Consider the following 6000-nt stretch of genomic DNA (forward strand, 5'->3'; position numbering starts at 1 on the left):
ACAGGTGTGCCAGGAGGTGGAGAAGGGATCTTGGCAACATGCCGGACCGATGATGGAGGGGGTTTCTGCGAAACTGGTCAGAAGGTGGGGAGGGGGTTGCAGAGGGTGGTCAAGTACGCCAGGGCGGCTTCTGCCTTCTTTTCTTCCCCAGCCTACCCATGTCTCTCCCCAGCGCAGGTGGGCCAGCCAGGTGGGGAAGGAGCCCTTCTACCTGACCTTAGCTTGGTCAGGCCCTGAGACTGGCCTTGATCCTTCATCCTGCAGCCCACTCAGGGGGCCGAAGACAGGGGCTGGGGGAAGGCGGGGGATGGGGGGAGGCTTGACTCACACTTAGCCCACAGCCTCGGCGAGACAGCAAGGAATATTTTTAGGAGCTCATTAAACAGGGAAGAAAGAAAGGGAAGGGAAGGAAGGAAGACGAGGATTATGCATTATTTTTCATCCAACTGACAGCTCTGAGCATCTCCACTGGAACTGTCATGCAAAAGAAATGGCATGTCTAATATTATTACGGAATGGGTGTGCGTGTGCATGTGTGTGTGTTAGCACATGTGCAGCTGATGTGCACCTCTGCAGGGTGGAGGGCCCCACAGGTGAGCCCGCGTGTGACATCGTGTGTGCGAGCAGCAGTGGGGGGCGGCGGTGTGTGGATGCAGGAGGCAGTGTGTACAACCGCATGAAAGGACCCTGTGACTAACTGTGGGAGAAACCCTGCGAAGCTGTGTGTAATGGGGCGTGCAGACTGTGTACAACTCTGTGTAATTGGGTGTGTATAACTCTGGATCTGTGAGACGTCGCTGGAAAGCTTGTACCCCTGGAGCTCGGTGAGGTGGGCACAACATCCCAGGTGAGGCTGGGCTGGGGCGCACAGATAGGAGGGGGAGAGTGGGTGCCGGGGTGATTCGGAGTCAAGCACCCAAGGGTGATGGGGAAACGGGAGGGTGAGGGCAGCATTGGGCCCACCTGCCCTCTCCTGAGGGAAAAGGAAGCCGTGGCAAGAACCCCCTGGCTCACACCCTCATTGTCTCTTCTCTGACCTGACTGACTGCCGGGCTGGCGGGGCACTGCCCTGCAGGTGTGAGTGCAAAGCTCTCTCTTTGAGCTTCAGTTCTGGTAGGTGCTTCAGATGGTCTCAGTGAATTTTTGCCCACTCTGGTGAGGTAGGTACTGTTATTATTCCCATTTCACGAGTAATGTGCTCTCGGGTAACTAAGACTCAGCAGGGTCAAGAAACTTCTGTGACATCACAGAAGTCACCTGAGATTTGAACTGAGTCTCAAGCAGCTTCACAGGACGGTAGGTTGGGGTAAGTGAGAATGGGTGAGCCTAGGAGGCTGTGACTATGAGCTTGAGGTTCGAGGCACCTTCCCAGGACTTCCCTGGGGTTCTTGGGAATCTGGACAACAGGTGTCCAGCATGGGAAGGGGACCCCGGAGAGCTGCTGGGACGCCAGGAGATTCGCTTCTGTCAGCCTCTGAGCAGTGGCGCAGGCCCTGCCGACTCGACTCGGTAACTAAAGCCAACCTCGTAAGTGGCTAATTGATTTCTGTTCCCTGATTAAATGTGCAGCACTTTACATGGCAGCAGAAGGAGGTCAGCACTCCCCCCACTTCTCCAGCGCCAAGTGCGGAGAGACAAAGAAATTGATTTTCCAATCGATGCTCTGAGCAATGATTAAATGTTCTCTGCACAGCGGGCCTAATGAGTCCCTGAGGGGTGTGCCGGTCCTTTAATTAGAGACTCTCATGGGGGTCTGGGGTAGGGGCTGCCCTAGAGTGAAGGGTCCAGCCAGGGACCAGGCCTAACCCCCAGGGATTGGTGGACTGGGCCTCTGGGGGGAGCACCCTGACCTAAGAGATGCTGTCTAGGGGTCCCTGGGCATAGACACACTGTGGAGGGGTCCCTGCTCAGACCCCTGCCAAGACCTCCCTGTCCTTGACTCTCCAGCATCCAGCTAACCAGGGTTCTACTTTGGGTCAGTCCAGCTCCTCCATCCTGGTGGAGGCAGGACCGGACAGGAAATGAATCCCCTGTAAGCGGCTGCGTTTTCATTACCCAGCTGCCCCCATTGGAGGAGCCCACTAAAGACTTTAGAAATTCAAATGAGGCTCTCGGGGGAGAGCGGGGCTTAAACATTCCCCTGCGCAGGCGGCTTTATTGAAGGAATAAACTATATTTGCAAAGTAAGATATTGAGGCTGTCAGTTTCTCTTAGGGATATAATGAGATCCTGGGAGGGAGCGAGGCCAGCAGGATGGAGCTCCTGAGGGCGGGGGCTCAGAGATAGAATAGGGGTGAGTGGCCTGCAATGGGCCAGGCAGAGTCCCCTGACCCTCCGACACCTGGAAATTCCACCACCTGGTGGAACCTAGCCCCTCCCGGCACACCTGCAATTCTCACCTCCCTAGTCAGTGCTTCTGAGAGAGGTGGAGGAAGGCAGATAGTCAGAATGGCACTGTTGGCCATGGAAACTCCAAGATGGCAGTGGAGCCCCCTGAAATCCCAAACACACACACACACACACACACACACACACACACACACACACACACACACACACACACACACACACACACACACTTACTCACCAGCTCTCTTCCCCTGTGCAGAGCTCTGCTGTCTCGGGATGCAGGAGTAGAGGGCATGAGTCATGACTGGTGTGGGGCTCTGGCTGAGTCTAGGCTCTGCTATTTGCTAGCTGTTGACCTCGGATGAGTTACTTCACTTTTCTGTGCCTCAGCTTTCTCGTCTGTAAAATATTAGTAGCTGCCTCACAGGGCTGTTGGGAGGATTAAATGAATTATCACATATAACGTACTGAGTATGCATCTGCTTTATGGGTGACACTCAATAAATATTATTAAAGAGGTAGAGGAAGATGGAGAGGAAAGTAGTGACTAGTCAACCTCCCTCCCTCCAGGAGGCCCTACCTTACCCTGATCATCTAAGAGCTACTGTCACCACCACCACTGTCACCACCATCTCCACCGCCACCTCCACCATCACTATCACCTCTACCATCACCATCATGTCTACCACCATCACCACCATTACCACCACCTCCACACTACCATTACCACCATCACAACTTTGAGCGTCTACACCGCCATCACTACCATTACCACCACTTCCATCACTACTACCATTACCATCTCCACCACCTTTACTAACATCACTACCACCTTGACCACCTACCCCACCAGCACCAACTTCACCACCACCACCTCCACCATCATCGTCTCTGTGACTCAGAGTCAGACACAGAGCTTTGACATTGAAGGCATGGTCATAGGGGTCAGAGAGAGTGGAACTGTGTGGGATGAGTCCCAGCAGACTTCCTGGGGGAGGAAGCCCATGGACTATGTGCAGCCTGGACACAATTCCTTCTCCCCTCTTCCATTTTTCACTAACTCCTGGGGAGTTCAAGGTGGAGTCATCCATTTTTGGGGCTAAAGACTAAGGTCCAGGACCAGAAACGGACAAGGAAAGCAAGGCGACCAGACCCCCAAGCTCACCACCTCAGACATGGGTGAAGGTGGAGGGTGCCAGTCCCCATCCTTCCACCGCAGGGCCAGTAAGAGCTGCTGCAGCATGGTGCACAGGCCAGTGGAGGCCCCTGGTCCGATCCGGGGGAAGGGGTGTCAAGTGTAATGGGTTAGGCAGCAGCTGGGCATCTGTCACTTTCACTCTGAGGCTGAAGAAGGAGACTGGAATTGACAGTGCATCGGGTCAGGAGGACGACAGATACAGAACCTGCTCCCGGGGCCTGAGGAGGTCTGAGCTCTGTGCCTCTGTCAGGACTGTTGGGGGGATACCCTGGTGGTCCTTCCACCCACCCCGGTGAGATCTCAGCCCCTGCTGAGACCTAGAAGTACAGAGAAAACAGCCAGGCTCTGCTTCCAACTGCTGCATGATCTTGGGTAAATCAATTAGCCTCCCTGGGTCTTCATTTCCCTACTGTGAAATGTGGGTGGCTTCACGACAGTACAGAGAAGGGACATGGGGCTAGGAGTCCAAGGACCTAGGTGTAAGTACCTCTCCATGTCTTACCAGCTGTGAGCTGGCAGCCAGGTCACTTGTTATCTCAGCCAGGTCACTTGTTATCTCTTTACAGATAAGTGTCCTTATCTGTAAAAGGAGACAGTAATCTTCATGCATCGCTGTGCAAGTGATGTGAGCCTCACAGGGCCTGGCACATAGTAGGCCCTCAGTGAATCAGCTGGAACTGAGCTCTCTTCCAGCTCTCAAGATCTGAGCATATGGTTCTGCAATGAGGTCCTACCACCACTATCACTACCTCCACCACCAAACCCATCGCTTCCATCATCACCGTCACCGTCACCGTCACCATCACCACCCCACCTCCACCAATACCACCATCATCTCCACCACCCCTCCACTTCACCATCATACTAACACCACCACCAATACCATCACCACCCCACAACCACCACACACACAACAATGCTTTTTCATATTTGAGAGCCAGAGAGAGGAGAAACAGAATGAAGAAAGGAGCTGTTTTTCCGGAGTGTGCAGGTGGTCCAGGAGGTAAAGCCAGGCCTCTCCACCCTCTTCCTCACAAATAAGAGGCTTCCCTCAGAGCAGCACCAGACTTCCTGGGAGGAGTGTGTGAAGTATAGATACATAGTGCACAGATTGCTCGGTCACTCACACCCCCAAACCTCCCCTAAGTTTCCCCCTCCTTCCAGTGAGAAGAGATGCCATGTACACCACTGGCAAAGGGGCCGGAGAAGGGGCTAGCAGGAGCTGAGGCCCCACTATGTGCCAAGCATCATCTTTGGTGCTTTATAAACCTAATCTCATTTGATGCTGATGGTACCCCTGTGATGGGTATTAGTCACTGCATTTTACTGGAGAAGGAAACTTTAACTCAAAGAAATGAATGATTAGCCTGAGGTAACCCAGCCAGTGTGTGTCCAAGCTGAGATTCAGTCCTGAATTCACACTCTTTCTACTGTTCTCAGAGGGCATGGCTGCCCAGGAAGGCAGACCTACAGAGGCAGAAGAGACGTGAGAAGGCAATGTTGATCCTGGGATGAAAGAGGGATTCTGTGTCATTTCCACAGCATTCGGCCAGAAGAGAAGGACATCTGAGGCCCTAGGTGGAGTACCCAGCTACTGCTCCCTGACCTCTGGGAGAGGGGCGGAGCAGGCTTTGCTGTGCATTTGTTTGTCTTCTCTAATCAACTCTAAACACCGTGCAGGTAAGAGCCTGGCCTGGTGTTTGCACTGGCTCTCAGGACACAGCACAGGGCCTGGCACCTGGATAAGTAATGGTTGTTGAGCAGATCCATGAATGAACCTGTGAAAGCGTGAATCCATCAGGACGTCAAAACCTGGGTGGAAAGCTGCACTGACAATTAAAAACCAGGAAAACAGCCGTCAGCACAACTTTCCCTGCTTTTCATTATTATTATTTGTTTGCCTTTCTGACTTTATAGAAATGGTTGCTCCCAGATTGCAGAGCACAAACTGACTGATTGATGCCCCAGAACTAATACCCTGAGACAGACCCGAGGCGAGAAGGATGATTATTTAACACAGCACCCAGGGGCACGGGGTAGGAGAACATCATTCTGTGCATGGCAAAGCAGATGAAATATAAAGTTTAGGTCAGAAACGTGTTGGTTCCTCCTAGTGGCTTTCTTCCCCAGCCCTCTCCTCAAGTACCTGCCTCAAGCACCAATTCCTGTCCACATCTGATGGGTCCTGGGTGCCCAGGAGCAGAGAGTTGGCCCTGGTTCCCAAGCCCAGCTTCGGGGGCTGGGGGCGTGGTCAAGGTCTGGTTGGCACTGATTGTGGGGGAGGGCTGTCCAGTTGCCTCCCTCCCCCTACCGAGGCCCCGCGAGGTAAGGACAGGCAGGCAGGTCACTGGTCTCTTCTGAGTCCCTGTGGGTGATGAGATGGGCACTGATGGGTGAGTTGGCAGCCAGGCTGGAGTGGCGCAGCTAGCTGCCCTGGGCATTGTCTTCCCTGC

The 6000-nt window shown here is 53.7% G+C and overlaps 1 long non-coding RNA gene across 3 annotated transcripts in view; it reads left to right on the top strand.

The window, feature by feature from the left end:
* Window positions 1–5519, top strand: part of LOC116283684 (uncharacterized) — a 29609-nt gene extending 24090 nt beyond the window's left edge. For 2 of the 3 annotated variants that reach the window (XR_012060055.1, XR_012060057.1), the window contains one exon: window positions 4988–5519. This is a non-coding gene — a long non-coding RNA (uncharacterized lncRNA). The remainder of the gene's footprint in view (window positions 1–4987) is intronic. The other variant, XR_012060056.1, reaches the window with a different exon arrangement.
* The last annotated feature ends 481 nt before the right edge of the window (window positions 5520–6000 follow it).

The sequence above is a fragment of the Vicugna pacos genome, chromosome 16 (genome assembly GCF_048564905.1).
Source record: "Vicugna pacos chromosome 16, VicPac4, whole genome shotgun sequence".
Lineage (NCBI taxonomy): Eukaryota > Metazoa > Chordata > Mammalia > Artiodactyla > Camelidae > Vicugna > Vicugna pacos.